A 21,568-nucleotide genomic window follows, 5' to 3' on the forward strand; every position below is an offset into this window, starting at 1 on the left:
TTGGGGAAGAGGCATTCATTCAGTGACATCACCTTGTCACCTGGGGTAAATTACGATTGCTTTAATATAATGAGAGGCCAGGAGCCTAAGGAAGACCCTCATTAACATGGATCCGGGCTATTACACCAGGATATCAGAATCATTTGAATAGTAGTATTTCCTTTGGGGAAGCCACATGGGGGGAGATTGATGACAGACATCTGGATACATGTGCCTGTTTAAGGAACCCTGTGTCTTGCCCCTCCTCTTGGGTTTCAGTCTTCCAAGTGTGTTTACAGGTAAGCATGTGGCCAGGTGGCCGGACGGTCCCACCACCAATGACAACTCTTGGGACCTACATTCCTGCAGTTCCACCCAGGATTTCGCCCCGTGGGCTGGTTCGAACTGGACACAGAGGCAGGCACATTGTGGTTTCCTCTTCTGCTTTTAAGAACTGCTTCCGAAGATAATGAGGGAGTCAAAAAGTGTCTGGTTGGGAAAGTAAATAGATACGAGGAAAATAAATAAAAATGCCCAGAAGCAACTACACAGAGGAAGTGACATTTTTCTGTAAGTCACTTTTCTGATGGACCGCAGGCCTGCTCCGCCGAGGGTGTCGTGGGAAGGCTTCCGGGAGAGGGGGCGGTGGCCAAGCCCCAGGGCGTCCTGATAAGAAAATCAAACAAAAAGGGGATGGACCGACCACCCGTCGGTCCTTCGAGGCCGGGTTGCTGCTGTTCTCGCCTCTCCCGTCTTCCTATTCGCTCCCGGGCGCGCAGGGTCGGAGCCGGGCCTCCCCTCCCCTCGGCGCCCGGCACGGCCCGGCCCGGCCCAGCGCAGGGTCCTCTGGGCCGGGCGGCGCCCGCGTTTGAGCCTCGAGCCAGTCCCGGCGCCGCCCGAGCCGGGCCGCCGTGCGCGCCCAGGTGGGTCCCGGGCGGCGGGCGCGCGGGCCTGGGCGGCCCCGGCGGCGTCACTGGGCGGAGCGGAGGAGGACGAGGAGGGGGAGGAAGGGCGCGCGGCGGGCGCAGCCGGGAGGGGCGGGGCGCCGCGGCGGGAGCGAGGCCGGAGCCGAGCGGGCCGGCGGGCGCGGGGCTCGGCGGCGGGGGTCGGCCGGGCCCGCGGGGTCCGCCCGGGCCGGAGCGTCGGCCGAGCGGCGGGAGGAGCGAGCGGCGCAGACAAAGAGCGGCGCCTGGGCGGGCGCAGGGCGGCAGCCGCCCGGGACCCGCGCTGTTGCCCCGGCCTCGGCGGGCGGCGCGCGAGGTAAGCAGGGGCCAGGGGCCGGGGCCCGGGGGTCGGGGCTCGGGGGCTGTGGCCCGGGCGGAGGCCGCCAACTTGGGCGGCTCGCGGAGTTGCGGGGCAGCCGGGGCGGGGCGCGCCGGTGCCGGAGCCGGGGCTGGGGGCCGGGTCCCTTGCGCGGCCTGGCCTCGCGGCCGCCGGCACCTCCGGCTCGCCCCCTCCCCGGGTCGGGCGGGTGGGGCAGGCCTGTGCGGTGGTCCCGGAGCGGGGACCGGGGAGGCCGGGCGCGCCTCCAGTAAGAACCGCGTGGATCGCCGGCCCCGCGCAGGCAGGACCGGGAGGCGAGCGCGGCCCGCACAACTTCTGGGATCGGGACTGTTGGCGACCCCGCGCGGAGCTGCTGTCACTTGGCGTCAGGGAGGCTTCCCGCGGCCCGGGGCGCTTCGTGCCCGGCTCCGCGTCCGACCGGGGATCGCCGGCCCCGAAACAAAGTTTCTCACGATCGCGCTGCCCTGGTAGATTATTCTGGGCGATCGAACCACCCACCGGTTCTGGAAGAATTCGGTGTGTGATTGTAGGCGTAGACGGTAACTCCCTCGTGAGAGCATTCGGCGTGGAGCGAGTGGGGGGCGTGATTGCAAAGCGCTTTCGTGTGTGGACCGAGGCGGTCGCCCTGAAAGGGTTGCGCGTGTGCCGGGGCTCTGGGGCTCACTGGCAGCTCGTCCGCGTGGGGACAAAGGGGGAGCCGGCGCGGGGCGACCTCTGGCACTCAGGCTAGGTCGGGTCCCCTGTGTTTGCCTTTGTTTATTTTGCCAACAGGTTTGGGGCTGAGCCTGGCAAGTTTGGGTATGCGCAGGGAATGAGCAGGCCTCAGCGTTGGGCCCGCGCAGGCCCACTCCTGCCCTTGACCCCACAGAAAGTGAACCCCCGAGAGGCTACGGGGTGTGGCCTGGGGATGGGGAACCCAAAGGTAGGGGAGTCCCGCCTGGTCCCGGCCCGGCTTCCTCCTCGGCTTCGCCGAAGGGATTTGGCAGGAATGAGAGTAATTTGGGGCGTGTTTTGTCCCTCTACATCAGGTATCGTTGGCAACAGGGCTTTTCAAGGCTAAAAGCGACTGAAAATGAAATCAATCTGGGTGCTTTGAATTATCACAGCAGACCTAAACTTTGTTTCCAAATACTGCCCTTAATTCATTTACCCGGTGTCCCCAGAGATTAATAAACGGGTAAATTAATAACAGGAATCGAGCCTGGGCCAAGGGTTTAGTAAATAGGAGGGCAGTGGTGAACAGGAGATGAAGTGAGTTCAACTGCAAGACTGAGCTGTCCATGTAGGTTTTTAGATGGTCTGAACAGGGATTTCCCCAGATGTGGGTGTTAACCATGATTCTGAAGCAGTGACCAGGAGGGAAAATCCTACATTGATGTTTCTCCTCTCCAGGTTGATTAGATGTAGTATTGATTGACGGAGAAGGCAATGGCAACCCACTCCAATACTCTTGCCTGGAGAATCCCAGGGACAGAGGAACCTGGTGGGCTGCTGTCTATGGGGTTGCACAGAGTCAGACACAATTGAAGGGACTTAGCAGCAGTATTGATTGAAGAAAGTGGCCAGATCTTAGTGGTCCTCTGGCTGCAGCTAGCTGAGGCTGAAATTGGAAACTTAAAGCAGTGGTAAGCTGGTGGTAACAAAGAGGCCTCATCTGGGCTCCAAGCTTCTCAGCTGTTCCCTAGACACATTGCGGGATTGGTCCTGGAAAATGGGATGAAGTTGGGTGGTGAATTGCATCCAGAGAACAGACTGACCCAGCACCTTCTCTCCCCACTTAAGGTGGGGCCTGATTAAGGTGATTTCAAGTAGCTGTGCTCACTTGTCAGGCTCTGAGGTTTTCTTTATCACATGCCTTGCACTTCAGGTCTCTCCATCTCTCATCTCTTGGAAGCTGTGATGTTTCCCAGCCTCTGTTGTTTGCATCAGGCAATGACTGAGATTTTCCAGCAAACGCATCATATGTACACAGTATTTGAGAAGTGCACTATTATCCATGTTAAACATACCCAAAATCTTTCTTGTGTGTATACAAACTGAATAACTTTTTTTTTTTTTTTTAATTTTTCATTGCTCTGGGTCTCTCTTGTCACCCACTGCTTCCTCTTGTTGCAGAGCATGGGCTCTAGGCACACAGGCTTCAGTAGTTACTGTATGTGGGCTCCTCATTCAGTTGCTGCTCCTGGGGTGTAGAGCACAGGCTCAGTAGTTGTGGCACGTGAGCTTAGTTGCTCCACGGCATGTAGGATCTTCCTGAACCAGGGATCAAACCCGTGTCTCCTACATTGGCAGGCAGACTCTTTACCTCTAAACCACCAGGGAAGCCCTGGATAAAATACCCTAAAGTCTTCTTGATTGTCTGGAATGACCAGATTCTCTTCCTTGGTCACGTCAGTTGCCCCAACTGGATGAGGCTGTGTTACACCATTCTCCAGGACACATGCATGCTTGTAACTACCCAGCATGGCCAACAGTGTGAGCCGAGGGCGAGGGCCACACATGTTTGTCCCACACGAAGAATGGAACTGAAGGCTGCTCCCTAGGACTGCATGGCAGGGCAGTGGACCATGCTTGGAAATCTAGTAAGCTGACTTTTCAAAAATGGACAGGAAACTCCCCACAGCTTGCGAAATTAATTTTCCCATCCAGATGAGTGGCAAATGGCACTTCCAAGTGGTTTCTCTTTCCTCAAATGAGTGATGGAAACCCCATGTTTTCAGAGGCTCAAAGTGATACTGTGATGATATTGTTAAATGCTTAAGGCAGCTTAGAAGGACAGGACAGCCTTTTAAAAGTATGCAGCCAAAGTAAAAACAGTTTATTTCTTTAGGCCATTTTAGTGGCATTGTTTTGAAAATTAGACTGTTTTCTTCTCCTGCATTTCACTTTGAATGGATCCCAAAGTATGTCAGTTTCTGAAGGTGTAATTGACGTTAGTCAATTACAACTGCTTCCCTCTCCCTGCCCTAACAACACACACACAGGCATTTGTCATAGTCGGCCCTGTGGGTTCTTTGTGTTCTTTCCAGAAAATACTGATTGAGCTCGTGATTTTGAATTCTGAGTCTGTCAGTCATTAAGGCTCTAGGTTCATAAGGTTTTGTCCACAGTGCATCCAGGTCCAGACAATGGGGGGATTTGGTCTGGTGGCCTCTCTGTTTGAGAAGTTCTCTGTCCAATGAATCATTTATAGTCCTGAACCTAAAACTAAAAAAAAAAGAGAAAAGGCAAGATGAAAAACAAACCCAACTGCATAACCCCCTGGTGGGATGACTGAATATTTAACTTTTTCAATAGAGTGTCTGTGCATGTTAACCTGAACTGGAAACTCTGGGCAGAGCATTTGTTATCCTGACCGCGGGAAGCTGGTCATTTAGTGTCCTTTTCTTTTTATACCGTTTGTGTTTTTAAATGTTTTTAAGAAAAGAAGCTTCAAGTGCACTCAGAAGGGAAATATTGCAGTTTCTCTTTTTGAGACAGTTTTGGAAAGTGGGATGTTTTTGCTGGTCGGTGGTTAACGTAAACCTGAAATGCCGAAGTCGGATAAAAATAATAGATGCTCATGTTCCGATGATAGATTACAGTTTACCAATTACTTTCCCATTCACCACCATATTTAGTATTAAGAGAACTTGGGGACCTGGGCTCTGGCCCTGACGTCAGTGTGAGGACCCTGGAGCCCAGGGACAGTGGCAGTGTGACAGAGCCCCCTGCCCTGCTCAGGAGGAGGAGGTGACCCCAAAAAGTGCTGGGTGAGGTGGTCCTGGGGAGGCTGTGGATCTGCCGGCAGGTCCCAACGAGGCCAAGTGTGTGGCCCCTGCCTGGCTGCTGGTGGGACCAGGGTCAGTAGGTGACCTCATGTCCTGGTTTCAGTGTCTGAGCCTCATCGGCCTGGATGGTCTCTGTGGGTTGAAGGGCGCTTGTCCCGGTTTAGCGTATGCACATCCACTCAGACTGTCCTCACAGATCCACAGACAGCATCAAAAGGAAGCTGATTTCTTGCCATTCTGGAGGCTGCAAAGTGATCATCAAAGTTCGGGCAGACTAGGTTCTCAGTGAGGCTCCGTTGGCCGCCTTCACTTTGTGTCCTCAGGTGCCTTGTGTGTTTGTCCCTCTTCCTAGGAGGTCACTGCTTCTCTTGGGTTAGGGCCCCACCCTTCTGACCTTGTTGAACTTCAGTTGCTGCAGAGGTTCTGTCTCCAGATGAGTCACTTGGGTGGTGGGAGCTTCAACACTTGAGTATGGGGACAGTTCTGTCCACGACAGTCACTCTTCAAAACCAGGCTGATGATTTAAGGCATTTCATGGCTTCTGTCTCCCAAGTGCTTGAAGACACCACTGGGGCGGGAGAGGTGGGTGACAGATCAGTTTCCCTCACAAAGCCTCATACTGCTGTGGCAGGTGGGTGCCGGGCCCAGATGCTTCAGGTCTTGAGAGAGGACAGCCCTGACCGATGCCCTTTGTGGACATTTCCCCTTAGCCCGTGTTGGCTCAGCTGCAGCATGGTTTTGGGACCAGGATCAGCATCAAATAGGAGCTATATGCAAGTATTGAATTTTGTGTGGAGACGAAGGCGTTTCCTGTGAATGGAACCCACGGCCCGGAGTATCACTGGGACTGCCCTGTGACTGTGGGTTCGCCAGGAGCCAGGCAGGTACAGGCGGGTTTGGTAATGTTCACTCCGATCACATGTGTGTTTCTGGCCAGGGCGAGCGTGAGCTGTTCCAGGTGGTCACCTGTGTGACCACAATTGCAAACCTGTCCATTCATGACTCACTCGGTCATTCAGGCGAATCATGCGACTTCTCCCCACTCATTTCCACCGGAAACTCTGAACATCTTGGCTGGGAGTACTATCTCCTGACCTGCCTGCCTGGGTTAATGTCCCTAGCATTGCCTCACTGTGTCATCCTGGATTCTCCCTCACTTCCCAGATCCCACGTCTTATCAGTTTTACCTCTGAAGATCTCTTCCATCTGAGCCTGAGGTACTTACTCCTCTCTCACTGGCGCTGGCAGACCCGTCTGTTTACCACACTCGCCTGATCACTGCACCCTGGTACCCAAACCTGGCTGAGGTCCCAGCATTGGCTCTCCATTGCCCTCGGGTCAGTGTCACCAGTGCTCAGCATGGGCCTGCACCATGGGCTCCTCCCTGCTCCCTCAGCCTCTACGTATACCTCCCACCCCTGTACACAGTGAGTGAAAGCCTGCTAGTTGTGATAACAGAATACCAGCGTTTATTGTCAGCTTATTTTTAAAGACTTGTGTACTTCGGGGCTGATTCATTGCTACCCTTGTAATAACAGCCTCGTGACACACAGAAGCTTTGTACCCCAAAACTGTGCTGGACCCCTAAGGAAGGAGGAGAAGCTGGTGCCAAAAATGCTATGTCTTTTTTAACATGGGGTATTTCCTGCAAACACCCCTTGAAGAAATCAATTGTTAAGAGCAGTGCTGTCCCCTTCAAATATACACATGTGAGTCACAGATGGGATTTTAAATGTCTGGTAGCCACACTGGACTCCCCAGGTGGCTCAGTGGGAAAGAATCTGCCTGCCAGTACAGGAGACAGGGGTTGGATCCCTGGGTTTGGAAGATTCCCTAGAGAAGGGAATGGCAACCCACTCCAGTATTCTTGCCTAGAGAATCCCATGGACAGAGGACCCTGGGACAGTCCATGGGATCGCAAAGAGTGGGACATGAATGAGTGAATAAACAACAACAGTAACCACATTAAAGATGTAGGAAGAAACAAGCAAAATTAATTTTCACAATGTATTCTGTTACCCAGTAGAGCCACAGTACTTTTATTCCCAGTGTTCAACGTAAAACCCTGTTAATGAGATGATGCATATTCTTCTGTTCATGTGCAGCCTGTGAAAGCCTGTGTGCATTCTTCATCTGTGGCATGCCTCTTCCCTCCCCACATTGGGGTGTTCACTGGCCCCCTGAGACCGGTGACTGTGTGGGAGAGCACAGGTCTGTACACTTTCATAATTCAAGCTTCATTTAGTCTGGGTTTTCCTAAGTTGAGATAGCTAAGAAGACATAGTGAGAGCAACCTGGAATCATAATCATGGTAATTATTATTCTTTAGCAGAAAGGTATAATCTCTGTCATGCTAAGGAAGACTGTAATATTCCATGTACTCATGCAAGTTTAGAATACTAGAACCTGATTTGCTTACCTATAATCAGAATGCTTGTATATTTTACAAACGTTTTAAAATGTATTTTGAATTCTAGAGGTTAAATTACCAATGTGAAATAACTGTTTTGGGGTGTTAGTTTTCAGTGTACTTCTGATATATGTCAAATATTTAATTTCTAAGTACAGAATCTAAAGTCATAGTTTTTTTTTTTTTTTTTTAATATTTTTTATGTATTTATTTTTGGCTGTCCTGGGTCCGTGTTGCTTCTCCAGCTTTCTCTGTCTTTGGTGCAAGGGTTTCTCATTGCAGCATCTTCTCTTGTTGCAAAGCACGGGCTCTAGGGCTCTGGGACTTAGTAGTTGCAGCACGTGGGCTCAGTAATTGCAGCTCCTGGGCTCTAGAGCACAGGCTCAGTAGTTGTGGCTCATGGGCTTAGTTGTTCTGAGACATGTGGGATCTTCCCAGACCAGAGATCGAACCCACGTCTCCTGCATTGGCAGGTGGACCCTTCACCACTGAGCCACCAGGGACGTCCTAAAATCATAGTACTTTAGGGATCATTGGGTTCTTCCCTAACACACACACATCACACACATTGTAGTGATGGTACTAACCATATTACACACAATATTAGCTCATTCAGTGCTCACAGAAGTTGAGTGTGGTTAGTTGCTGTGTTTCTCTTCAGAGATGAGAGTAGAGAGACCTAGCAGGTTAGGCTGCATAAGGTTCCAGAGCTGGTCAGCAGATCTGGAATTCAAACCTGTCTGATTGCTGAGGCTCTGCTTTTATCCCCTAAGCCAGACCACCATCTCTTCATTAAAAGAAAAGACATAAACAGAGCTGTAAACTTTTATGATGGTGTAGGACTGGAGAAACATGATGGAGAATCACAACAGTGGGTGGAGCTTGGGCGTCACTCATTCTGGACCTCTTATCAGCCCTGGACTCTGGAAGGACGTATGAGCAACCTCGGCTGCTCCAGTGGTCCTGGTGGGTGTGCTCTGGAGGTGGTGCAGCGGAGAGCATCCCCGGCCTTGCTGCTGCTCCCTCAGCCTGCCTCCTGAGAACCACAGGCCAGGGAGCCCCAGACGGACCCAGCTCAGAGCTGGGTCTCAGCTGTTCCGCCACCCACCCCAGCCCATAAAGCTTCCAACTCAGATGGCTGGACCCACCCCACAGAGCGTCTTCAGGGGTGCCTGAGAATTTGCTTTTCTCATGAGTTCTCAGGTGCTCTGGAGTTTTGGAAGACTGCTGCTCCAAGGTCTTGGTAGGAACCTTGACATTGACTGTCATCTTGGGCGAGGCTTGTAGTACCAGACCATCCTAAACTTCCCCTTCTGTTGTCAGAGGACGCTTGTGGCCCTCTGTGCTGGGCAGCCTCCCTTAAGGGCAGATGGAACTGAGGTATAACTGAGAGTCTGGTTCTTTGCATATTAGCAGGTCAGAAAGGCCACGGTCTCCAATGGGCTGTAGGGCAGGCAGGTGCTCTGAATTCACAGGCTTAGATTTGCAGTCCAGCTGCTGATCCTGTGGCATGTTCCAGGAGGAGTAGCAGCAAAGATTTATTTACTTAAACAAGCTTAATAATTCTCCCAGCTGCGGTGGGGGCGGCCAGCTGGGGAGGAACCTTCCAAGAGGGAGAGATGGGCCTGAGATGCTTAGTAAGGCGCCAGTGGCTGACTCCTTGGACAAGCCCTTCAGCATCTGCATCCATCTTGCTTAAAGGATGTGCCTTAGTTTTGTAAGCCTGTGAGTTTTGGCTGAGCATTTAAGGATGTCTGCAAGTCAACAGGTATTTTAATGATGTTACTTGTGAGCCTGGCTAAAGAAGAAAAGAACAGTTCTCCATCCCTCTTTCCAGCTGGGTTTGTTTTTGTTGTTGTTGGACTTTTTTTTTTAAGAATTAGTACAAGAGTTTAATAAGGTCACTGGATACAGACCAAAGTTATACAAATCAATACCCTACCAGTTATGTAACATTATAAAATATGATACATGAAAAGTACTCATTTTCATTAGAAAAATGTTTCTAATACAATATATATTATGCTTCATTAGAACACTAGCTGTGTTCATTTTAAGGACAGTCCCTTTAAAAGCTCATGTCCCTGTTTTCAAATGTGTGTGTGTTGGGGGTGGGGACACGCTGGATTGGTGATGATGAGCTCTCTTGTTGCTCTGAGTGACGGGAATCAGTTTGGAGACATGGGTATTAAAAACCACAAGCTGCTTGAGTATTTTTAAGAGACCAAGAAATATCAAGGGATTCAGGGAGTTACTTTAGAAACAGTTTCTGGACATTGGATCTAGGTGAATAGTGAGTTTTCATCAAACTGCTTTTTTTTAAGGAACATATTTAGGAACAGAATCTAGCAAGACAGATATAAAAAAAGACTTTTCCTTTCTTTTGATTCTTTTCTGTGTATTTCATGTTTGTGTATGACTTCCCCACCCTGATGGTGCGACTTCAGTCACCTGCCTTCCTATCTGCACTCAGGTGGTTTTTCTTTAGGAGTATAGTTACCGCCGTCCATGGACCAGCCTGGCTTGTGTGTACAAGCTCTCCTTCTTTTATTCAGCCATCTCTGCTGCTTCATTTCCCTTCTTGGAGTCTCCTTCATAGGTCTGTTTCATGTGGTTCAGGAGATAAGACTCAGAAGTGACTATAAAGAAATTATCCTCTTTCAAAAAAAAAAGTAGGGGAAGGACAGCAGACCCTCTGCTGTTGTCATTGTCACGCTGAGGGGGGCCTGCGTGGAACTGAGGCTCTGTTGAGGATCCCAGGTGAGGACTCTGGTGTTTAATTGTTGCTGCTTGAACTTGTCTGTGCCTTGCACCCCCAAGCTCAGGGCTGAGTGGGGGGAGGGGAGGGAAGGGTGCCCCGCTTTCTGGAGGAAGGAGATCCTCTTTTTCTTCACGTCTCAGATCACAGAGGGTTGTTATCATCAAGAGCAGAAAATGTTTCCGCATAGTGCATCTTCCCACAGTGCAACATAGTGCAAATTCCCACCTGTGTTTGGATTTTCCTCACTGTTAGGTTTGAATTGAGAAATAAGTGATTCACTTTTGCAAATACAAAGTAAAATACCTTTTCAAATGTTGATATTAAAAAAAGAAACTTGAGACTTGACCCACTACTCTTGTATATAAATTAGTGGTTCTCAGCTGGGGGTGGTTCTGCCCTTCTGGACAATTGGCAGTGTCTGGGGACATTTTCCAGTTGTCCAGACTTGAGAGTGGTCCTGGTGTCCAGTGGGTCAAGGCCAGGGATACTGGCCCATCTTGGCAATGCACATTACATTCCCGACTTCAAAGGGTTAACTGCCCAACGATGTCAGTATTTCAGCAGCCTTATTTTAAGTGAGTACTGCTGTACTTGGCTTAAACCTTTCAGTTAATGGCTCATGTATTCTTTCATACAGTTGCCCTCTTGGAGATCATCCCTATCCTGTCATCCCCAGAATTTTTATAAACATGAAAAATAATGCCTATTTAGAAAGCTGAAGGCAAAAGGGAAAGGGGGCGGCAGAAGAAGAGATGGACAGATAGCATCATTGACTCAACAGACATGAATTTCAGCAAATGCTGGGAGATAATGAAGGACAGGGAAGCCTGGCGTGCTGCAGTTTATGGGGTCGCAAAAAGTCAGACACAACTTCCCAATTGAACAACAACAGAAAGCTGAAAAGTATTTATGTATCTCTGCAGTTAAATATAAAAAGGAGAAACTTTAACTGACATATCATGGTTTATCTGTTGGTGGAAAAGTAGGGCATGCATTGTTCTTTAAATTTTCTACTTCCGTTTGGACCATAGAAATATGAAATGCTGATTTTGTAGGACGCATTAGGAAATCTAGCTGAACTGTGGTGACAACACATTCTCCTTAGAATATCCACTAACAGGAAAGTGATGGGGTCCCTTATCAATTGCTTGTAGTAAGTAATTGATTTTCAGAGTTTGGTTTGGTGAAATACATCTATTTACTTAGGCTCAGCATCCTTACAATTGGTGATGGTCTACAGAGAAAAAATTCCTTTGTTATTACTAAAGTTTATTAGGTTCTAGGTTTAGCCTACTCTTCTTTGAGCGAGTCACATCTGTTAGCTTTTGAATGCTTTATTTCCTTTTTTGTAAGGTCTAAAATAAACCCTTCAGGGGAGAGAGAATGAAAATATCACAAATTAGATGTTATCCAGGGAAAAGGAAGGGAAAAATGATAATTTGGCTGTTAGTTTCTGAGTCTCAGGGTCTGGCTCAGGGCAGAGCTGCTTGTTAGCTGCCTGGTCTGGACTGTGATATTCTGTGTACGTTTTCTTTTTTCTCTTATGAGCAGGTCCTGACTTGAGAAAGTCAGAGAAGCCTAGATATCCAGAGGGCGGCCAGTTAGAAGTTTTCTTGGCTTAATCTTGATCTGTTTTCTGTAAATCATTTCCTGTTGCCTTTGCTCTTCCTTTTTGCTTGGTCGCCTCTTATCTGCTCTCTTCCTGTTCTGTTACCAGGATAAACACAGAATCAGCACTCAGGGCGTTTTTGAACTTTTCTTGGTGGAGGTGGTTAAGGTACAATGAGTCTTTTCTTTCCTTAGCCTCCCATCCTCTCGGGCACTGAGAAAGACCTCTGAGAGCGTCGTCGTAACTCTTTGGAAAGACCTCTTAGACAGTCATAGTAATAAGTCTTTGGACAAGCTTGGAAATTTGGCAGTGGTGTGCTGGCGGGCTGGGTAACACTGTGTGTTTCTAATTGTTGTGTGTCATTGTATCATTCACTTCTGACACTGGTGGAGGGAGCAAGTGTTACTTGGCCACCGTGGAGAGGGGCAGCTGAGGGGCACAGGGGACAGGGGTTGGCTGCAGGAGCCCTGCTGCCAGGTGATGCCCCAGCTCTGGAACTACAGATGCAGGACTTTTGTAGGGCTTTGCATTTACAGTATTGAAATCCCCTCCTTCCTCAAAATAAACCATTGGCCTGAATGCAGTAACGTCTTGACTTTTAATTATAAGTGTGTGCCAAGTCGCTTTAGTGGTATCTGACTCTATGGACTGTAGCCCACCAGGCTTCTCTGTCCTTGGGATTCTCCAAACAAGAATACTGGAGTGGGTTGCCATGCCCTCCTCCAGGGGATTTTCCTGACCCAGGGATCAAACCTGTGTCTCCTAGGTCTCCTGCTTTGGCAGGCAGGTTCTTTACCACTAGCACCACCTGGGAAGCCCAATTATAACAGGGGCTGGATTAAAACAGCCTCATCCTGAACTTCATAAATAGCTGGTCTAAATGTGAACTTGAAAGGTCTGGCTTCCTGTGAGCAGTAGAGGTACGCATGCTCTTTTCCACCTGCTAGTAGTTTTTTTTTTTTAATTAATTTGGCTGTATCGGGTCTCAGTTGTGGGACTCAGGATCTTTCACTGTGGTGCACAGACCCTAGCTGTGGTGCTGCATGGGCTTTGGTACCCCTCGGCATGTCGGATCTTAGTTCCTCCATCAGGGATTGAACCCCTGTCCCCTCGAATACTTAACTACTGGACCATCAGGGAAGCTGCTCGCCCCCCCTACACACACTGCTGGCTTGTCCAAGGTGCACAGCTCATTTCTAACTCCTCTCCACCTCTGTTTTGTGTTCTGGGAAGCAGAAGCTTAATTCTGATTTGTGTGTGTGTGTGTGTGTGTGTGTGCGCGCGCCTCTGTATACCCTGTTTAGGAATTGCAACTGTGCAGTTCCTTTTTCAAGAAGGGTCTTCAGAGCAGCCAGCCTGCGTGGTAAACTGAAGATGCTGTTCCTTTTTTTGTGAATCTGGCTGGAGGACCGCGTGTGTTGAGGACAAAGCTGGCTTCTGCATCCTGCTCTGACTCACAGATCAGATTACCCCCCAGTTTGTTGTCACTAAGTTGTTGAGTGGTGGCTGGAGAGGAGCTGTGGCAGGAGCTCCCGAAACACACAGGGGGACCATACAGACCTGCTCTCAGGGAGCTTGTCAGCCCAGCCTGGGTAACTTTACCCGTTCATGATTGACTCTCATCTCAGTTAACACGTTTCCAAGATGAGTGTCATGCCTCTGTGTGGGGTTCTGTGGAGGTGCGAGGAATACCCATGCAAAGTCCCCAGGCCAGTTAATATTCATTTACCCCAGGGAGGGACTTCCCTGGTGGTCCAGTGGTTAAGGCTCCATGCTTCCACTGCAAGGATTGTGGGTTCAATCAACGGTAGGGGAACTAAGACCTCACATGTCTCAAAGCGCAGCAGAAAAATTTAAAAAAAAAAAAATTTTTTTTAAAAATAAAACATCAAATATTTCAGGGGGAGTGAGACAACCCTGAGACCATAGGGTGTCTGCTGAGCAGGGATTGTTTCACTTGCCCGTGGTAAAGCTCTGTGGTTGCTGTAGCTGGTCAGCACCCTGTCCTCCACCGACCACCCCTCTCCATCCACCCTTACTAGGATAGTGCTGTCATCCAGAGTCTGCTTGAGGCCATGCTGTCGGTTTACTTAGGATAAACAGATGGTTTTGGAGTCAACTAGTCCATAATTTGCAGATTATATAAACTCTGTTTACGTGTGATTTATTTGCTGAAGACTTTTATCTAAAAAAATAGCAAAACTACTTATTGCTGCTTTTAGTGGAATGCTGGGGTCAGGAAGCCCACTGATACTTCCAGTTCCCTTTTTTAAGTTGATAATGTTGTAAATGCAGTATGCCATTACATTTTAACCTAGGAAAGATTTATTTAGTCAAATAACTCCTTTGCCTGGATTCGTAATGAATACTGTAAGTCAGCCCGGATCAGGCATTTTGCAGGCTTGTTTTTTATCCTGATAGTCTGTTCAAAGTGTTTCTTTAGTTTGTTTCTTTTGAAATGTAAACTGTATTTTACTTCCTTATAGATTTTTTTTTAATCTTTTTCAAATGCAGTGTTTCTATTTGTCGACCTCTGCTACATCTAGTACCAGATTGTTGTGCCCTGTTGACGGTAAGGTGGTAGACCAGTTTCTGTGTGTATGTTTAGCATCTGGAAATACTTGAATCCTTAGCATTCAAAACAATTCAAGTCACAATTAGTGATTTGTCTTTTTGTTTCACACTGAACCCGTTTACAGTTCCTTTCGCTTCTGATGAGGTGGATTAGTGTAAAATAGTTTTTGTGATATACTGTAATTAATTTGTGATACACTGTAATTAATGCTTAGTGTTTAAATAAATGTAATTTGAGAATAAAGAGAATTTAATTTGCAATACAGATTTTATGTTGCAATTTTAAAAATTGATTGGAATATATTGATTCCTGGCTCTCAGAGACCTTAACAGGAGAGAATTTAATGCATGCCAAATAATTTTTCTTGGGTCTTGTTCAAGGGAGCAAGATCTTTTGTTTATCAGTTCGTGTATTTATTATTTTACACTTTGTAGTACATTTATTGTTTTATTTATAGAAGCACACACAGGTATTCTCTGAAGAACCAGAGTTGTACAAAAATTCAACCATATAATTATTCTATTGTGTTAAGCTAATCAGTAAGTGTGTTTACGGAGAAGGCAGTGGCACCCCACTCCAGTACTCTTGCCTGGAAAATCCCATGGACAGAGGAGCCTGGTTGACTGCAGTCCATGGGGTCTCTAAGAGTTGGACACGAATGAGCGACTTTACTTTCACTTTTCATTTTCATTCATTGGAGAAGGAAGTGGCAACCCACTCCAGTGTTCTTGCCTGGAGAATCCCAGGGTCAGGGGAGCCTGGTCGGCTGCCGTCTATGAGGTCGCACAGAGTCAGACACGTCTGAAGCGACTTAGCAGCAATAGCAGCAGCAACAAGTGTGTGTATCTCCTTCTGTTGAGTACAGTTTTTTTTAACTTTTCCAAAGTACACTTTGTAATTGTTCAAAGGTATTCACATTATGCTTTGCATGTATGGATTTATATATAGTATGTATAGTTGTTTAGTTGCTCAGTTGTGTCTGACTCTTTACAACCCCAGGAGCCCGCCAGGCTCCTCTGTCCAGGGGATTTTCCAGGCAAAAATACTGGAGTGGATTGCCATTTCCTTCTCCAATAATATGTACAGTACATATATATTTAAAAGTAAACCTTTAATTTTAGAAAAGACTTCGATTTATAGAAAAATTCCAAAGAGAGTACAGTGTCCACAACCACCACCCCGTCCCCACTGTAAATAGCATCTGCCATTATTCTGGTACACTGGTTGTTAACCAAAGTCCATACTTTTTTGGATTTTCTTAATTTTTCCTTAATGTTCTTCTCTTGTGCCCCAGAATCCCATCGTGGAAACCACACTGCTTTTACTCGTGGTGTGTCCTGAGGCTCCCTTGGCTGTGACAGTTTCTAGATTTTGCTTGTTCTGATGGCCTTTTCAGTGTTGAGGAGGACCAGCCAGGTGTTTTGTGGAATGCTCCTCAGTTGGGGTCTGTCCAGTGTTTTTCTCATGATTGAACTGGGCTATGGGCTGTTGCATCTTGTCAGGGTGCATGGTATCATCGAGGCTTATCCCCACTGACCCTGAACCCCCGGCTGAGGTTGTGTCTGCCAGGCTGTCTACTGTGGGTCCTCTGAGGGGTGACCGGGTACTTCCCTGTCTATATTGAAGTCTTGGGAAGGAAGCCTGATGCCCTCGGAGGTCCGGTGGAGGGAAATGGGGTCACATCCATGAACCCTGCCCTGGACATGTCAGTCAGGACCAGAAGAGGGAAGTCCTTTGGGCCAGGTTCATCTGAAATGTTTTCTTTTTCCATGTTATTGTAATAGATATTTTGTTTTTTATTATTAGAGGAAAATTGCTTTACAATGTTGTGGTTTCTGGCGTATGACAATATGAACCAGCCATAATTAAACACATATTCCCTCTTGAGCACCCTCCGTTCCCCCATCCCACTCCTCTAGGTTGCCACAGAGCACCAGGCTGAGCTCCCTGCACATGTGTAAGAGCAAGTGAGAGTGTGTGACAGAATGTCTGTGGACTTTGTCCAGTTTGGGCAAATAAAAACCAGCAGATCTTCCTGGTTTCGGCACACGCCCGATCCTTGGTGCTCTGAGACGGACTCTTGGGTCCTTTGGAGCCATCCTGTGCTCAGGCAGACCCCTGGTAGGATAGGGGCCTGAGATCATTCTTCTGAGGGAGGAAGTGCTCTGTGGTGATGGTGCTCCCGCTGAGATCTCAGCCCAGAGCAGGTGTGCTCCCTCTGAGGATTCAGCCTCTCGGGTGGCCCCTACCACCTGCCCAGTTGCCCTGGCACAGCTCCAGGTGTGCGTGCCAGTAGGTGTGGGCCTGGGAGCTGGCTTGGGGAGGGCTGGTCAGGGTACAGAACAGGTCAGGGTTAAAGGCAGCAGCCTATTTCACTTTCCTGTTTGTCCCTCCCCTGCCCCCTAGTGATGGTATGATTCTGGGTAGGGGTGGTGGAAGGCCCCTTGTGGGGACTCTACTTACCCTTCTGCCCTCCCTAGAGCTACTCTGATTAGAGAGAATCACTTACATTTATTCACATAAATATAACCTATATTGGTGCATTTTGTTCATTAAAATTGACTGCAAATAAGCATCTACAGTGACCTTTTTGGGTGTTATTTTCTTTAAGTCCATGCCTCTGTGTTAAAGTATAATTTACAATTTCCATTTTGACCCGTGGGTTTCTGAAAATTTTTTAAACCCTTTTTCTGAGTTTTTGCTTTGACCGACATTGTTTCTGTGAGTGTCGGCGTTTGTGCGCAGAAGAATCATGACCATGAGGGCTCCCACTTTGTTGGAAGCATTTAAGGAACTGGCTGGTCTTGGTTTTCTTCCTGGCAAGTCTGTTGGAAGCATCCTTCCTGTGTAAGAGCAGGGGTGCACAAGGTGATCTCTTCCGCTTGGTGGAAGAAGCCTTGCCAGATTCCGGAAGCAGGCAGCAGGTGGGTGGCAGAGCGTCGGCCCCAGGGGGCTGGTCCAGCTGCCTCCGCACCTCCTGTTACAGCAGCACAGGGGCCTCTGCTCTGATGGGTCCCTCTGCAGCCCCACCTGAGTCTGAAATCTAGGAATTTGTTGAATCTGACGGCCCCAGTTCACGACATCCTGTGACATTCTGAGTGGTTCTCCAAAGTCGTGCTTAACCCAGGGGCCCTGCCCAGAGAGGATGGACTTTAGGAAGCCTATGACCTTGGGGTGAAAAACTCACATTTCTATCTTCATTGGCTATTAGCTGAAATTGTGTTTCCTTCCATTTGGATTGTACACAGCACAACCTCAATTCACGGCCTTCAGAGAAAGAACTGGGGCTTTTCTATCACCTTGTGGTGGGTGCAGACAGGTTGGGATTCAGGCTGCTCTCATCGTCCTTTATTACACCTGCCAGACCCTCTGGGTCAGTGTATTAATAAAGGAGCACATGTTACTATAAGGGCTTCCCTAATGACTCAGTGGTAAAGAATCTGCCTGCAATGCAGGAGATGGAGGTTCAATCCTGGGTTGGGAAGATATCCTGGTCAAGGGGATGACAACCCACTCTAGTATTCTTGCCTGGAGAATCCCATGAACAGAGGACCCTGGTGGGCTACGGTCCATGGGGTTGCAAAGAGTCAGACGCGACTAAGCCCGCACGCATGTGTTTCTATGTCTCTAGTTCTTCTTTTTAAATAATACTTCAGTAACTGTCTTTTAATACAGTTGCATAAAATGAAAACCATTTCAAAGCATCCTGAGAAGGAGGGCCTGAGCCTCCTCTCCTGATGTGGGATGGGGTGTGTGGCAGGGGGAGGGGCCAGGCTGATGGGTCTTGGGTGCTGTCTTGTCTGATGTTGGAACTGCTGGGACCTAGGCCTTGGGCCAGAGATGGTCCACACAGGCATTGTAGAATGTAATTTAATTTTACTGCCTCATGGAACTCCCTCTAGTCATGGAGTGCATATCTAGAATCTGCCTGCAATGCAGGAGATGCGGGTTCTATCTCCCCCTCAGTGCATGTCATAAAATCCCTTGCCTATAAGAAAAATCCAAAAATAATTTTAAATTCAATAAAAAGCCTAATCGTTGCTTTTGTAAATTTATTTAAATTGTTATAGTGGGAAGGTATATATCAGTTTATTATCTAAAAAAGCTAAAGTAACTAGTGTTGTGAGGTTTATGTTGATTTACTATTCTAGTGTTTGGTTTGCATTGTGGATTTGGGACTTAGAGATTTGTAGTAACTTCTGGTATCAGGAAAATGTCACTGACTTTTAAAAATCTCTTGCATGAAAGAGTTGGACTTTCTGGTTCTCAGGGGTTACAGCAAAATGGTCCTTGGAGTTTTTGACCTTGTATTTAGAAGAAATATTTTATAAAATTAGAAATATTTTGGGAAAGGTTTGGGCTTCCCTGGTGGCTCAGACAGCAAAGAATCTGCCTGCAATGCAGGAGACCTGGGTTCAATCCTGGGTCGGGAAGATCCTCTGAAGAAGGGAATGGCTACGTCAGTATTCTTGCCTGAAGAATTCCATGGACAGAGGATTCTGTAGGCTACAGCCCATAGAGTTGCAAAGAGTGGGACACGACTGTGCAATGAACACTTTAACTTTCATGTTACAAAATTAGAAATAGTTGGGGAAAAGAGTTGGAACATGGAGCTGTAAATGCCAGCTGCTGGGTGGTGTGGAGGAACCTTCCTCAAGCCTGAACAAGGCAGTGACAACCACTGATATTTACCTAACGTTCCATCTGCTGCGTCTGATCTGATCTTCTCTGCGCCCCTGCGGGCTGCCTCATCCCTGTGTAAACAGGGAGTTTATCCAAGTGCAGTCCTGGCAGACTCTCTGGAGCATTTTTCTGTGTGGGTGTGTTATACGTGAACTTGTGTGTGGTGGCCCTTGGCAGTGGCTGGCTGGGTGTCTTTGCTGGACAGGTGAGTGGGGGGCAGACGTCTGCATCTCTGATGCACCCCCAGGGCTTGGTGGGCTGTGGGCTGCCAGGACCACATCCCTGAGGGCGCCATCCTGCTGTGCCTCCAGCTCCTGGCTGCCCCCCTCCCTGGGAGCTGGATGATCATGGTCAGTTGCTCTGGTCTCCCCAGGGGGATTTGTGACACTGACAGGTAACAGTCTGAAAGTGCAGGCTGAACACACACATGCTGAGTAAGACCTGGTATTCGGAGACTTATCTTTTCTGGTACTCCTCTTTTTTGTGGGATTTCTTTTATTAATCAAGGCAACATGCTAACTCTTCTTAAAAAAATTGTTTTCATTTTTTTATTTGGCTGTGCTGGGTCTTAGTTGTGGGACACGAGCTCTTTAATTGCAGTATATGGGATCTAGTTCCCTGACCAGGAATTGAACCCAGGCCCTGCATTTCTTGGGCTCCAAAATCACTCCAGATGGTGCCTGCAGCTATGAAATTAAAAAACATTTGCTCCTTGGAAGGAAAGTTATGGCAAACCTAGATGGTATATTAAAAATCAGACACATCACTTTGCTGACAAAGGTCCGTTTAGTCGTGAACGAATATACAAATGTAAAAGTTGGACCATAATAGCTAAGTGCCAAAGAATTGATGCTTTCAAACTGTGGTGCTGGAGAAGACTCTTGAGAGTCCCTTGGACTGTAAGAAGATCAAACCAGTCAACCCTAAAGGAAATCAACCCTGAATATTCATTGGAAGGACAGAAGCTGAAGCCCCATTTCTTTGGCTACCTGATGTGAAGAGCCGACTCATTGGAAAAGACCCTGTTGCTGGGAAAGACTGAGGGTAGGAGAAGAGGGTGACAGAGGATGAGATGGTTGGATGATGGTATCATCTACACAATGGACATGAGTTTGAACAAACTTTGAGAGATAGTGAAGGACAGGGGAGTCTGGCGTGTGTCAGTCCGTGGAGTCGCAAGGAATTGGACATGATGAACAACAGCAGCAACAAGTGTTAATGATCCTATTGGCTTTATTCCCTGATTCATGTGTCAGGCAGCTTTCCATCAGTAGACAGAGGAGTCCTGGGGAGCTGGACAGAATGAAGGACTTTATGGGCAAAAGGGAGCAGAGACCAGGAGGTCAATTTGGACAGAGTGGGTTGGTTATTAAGGTCATTATTAAGGTCATTATTAATTATTAAGGTTATTAAGGTCACAGGTTGGTTATTTCCTGTGTGGAACGGACAGCAGGGGTCTGCCAGGCAGGTGACCTCACTAGTGCTGGTCACAGGATCCGTGATGGACTGAGTTCAGATTCTGTTTGTGGGAGAGTGGAAACTGTAGTAAGTCTCCACTTGGTGATGTGGGGCTTACACTAGGTGATTCCACTTCAGGACCATGCTCTTGTTTTTAATAGCATAGAGCAGGGGTTGGCAAACTCTGACGCTGGCGCCAAACCCACTCCCCACCTGGTCTTGTGAGTGGTCATATTAGGACCTGCCCCGGCTCGGCCATTTACACGTGGTCTGTGGTTGTCTTCCTGATTCCAGGCAGGGCTGAGTCATTGCCTTAGAAACTAACTCCCAAAGCCTGAGATATTTATCTGGTCCTTTTCCAGAAAAAGTCCACCCACCCTGTGTACCAGGAGACAGGGAGGTGAGGTGAGATTGGAGGTCTTCCTCTGTCACTTTGCTGGTAGGAGCCCAGCGCTTTTTCCTGTGATAAGAGACAGGGATGCTTGTCACTGCGGGGGGTGGTAGGGTAGGGATGTGGAGGGGTTGGGGGAGTGGGGTTGGGGTGAAACTGCCCCACAAGCCTGGGGGGTTCCAGCACATCACCTACAAACACTGAATCCATATCAGCACCTCTCCCTATGTTACCCAGAGCCTCCCATCCTGGTAGCCACTTTCTTTCTACATGTTAAGATTGGAGATGCCTAGAGGATTCCAGGCTCTGAATTTTCAGAAATGAAGGCATTTAAAAATAGCGCCACACACACACACACACACTCTCACTCACTCAGTCACTCATTCACTAGAACTGTAATATAAGCTGCAAACATGAGCTAAGTACCTGTGCTCAGTCATGTCCGACTCTTTACAATCCCATGGACTGTAGCCCACCAGGCTCCTCTGTCCATGGGATTTTCCAGGCAAGAGTACTGGAGTGGGGTGCCACTGCCTTCTCTAGGGTATCTTCCCAATTCAGGAATGGAACTCAGGTCTCTTGCATCTCCTGCATTGGAAAGTGGGTTCTTTATGACTGTGCCACCTGGGAATTTTAAGTTTTTAGTAA

At 48.2% G+C, this 21,568-nt stretch overlaps 1 protein-coding gene across 3 annotated transcripts in view; it reads left to right on the forward strand.

The window, feature by feature from the left end:
• The first annotated feature begins 671 nt into the window (after positions 1-671).
• The window catches only part of NCK2 (NCK adaptor protein 2), a 115,214-nt gene continuing 94,317 nt past the window's right edge, over positions 672-21,568 (forward strand). The window contains exon 1 of one of the 3 annotated variants that reach the window (XM_070379491.1): positions 672-902. The gene's annotated coding sequence lies outside the window, so the exon portion shown is untranslated. Of the gene's footprint in view, positions 903-991; positions 1,240-21,568 lie in introns of those variants that run through there. The other 2 variants (XM_070379490.1, XM_070379492.1) reach the window with 2 other exon arrangements.

Source organism: Bos mutus, chromosome 11 (genome assembly GCF_027580195.1).
Source record: "Bos mutus isolate GX-2022 chromosome 11, NWIPB_WYAK_1.1, whole genome shotgun sequence".
Classification (NCBI taxonomy): domain Eukaryota; kingdom Metazoa; phylum Chordata; class Mammalia; order Artiodactyla; family Bovidae; genus Bos; species Bos mutus.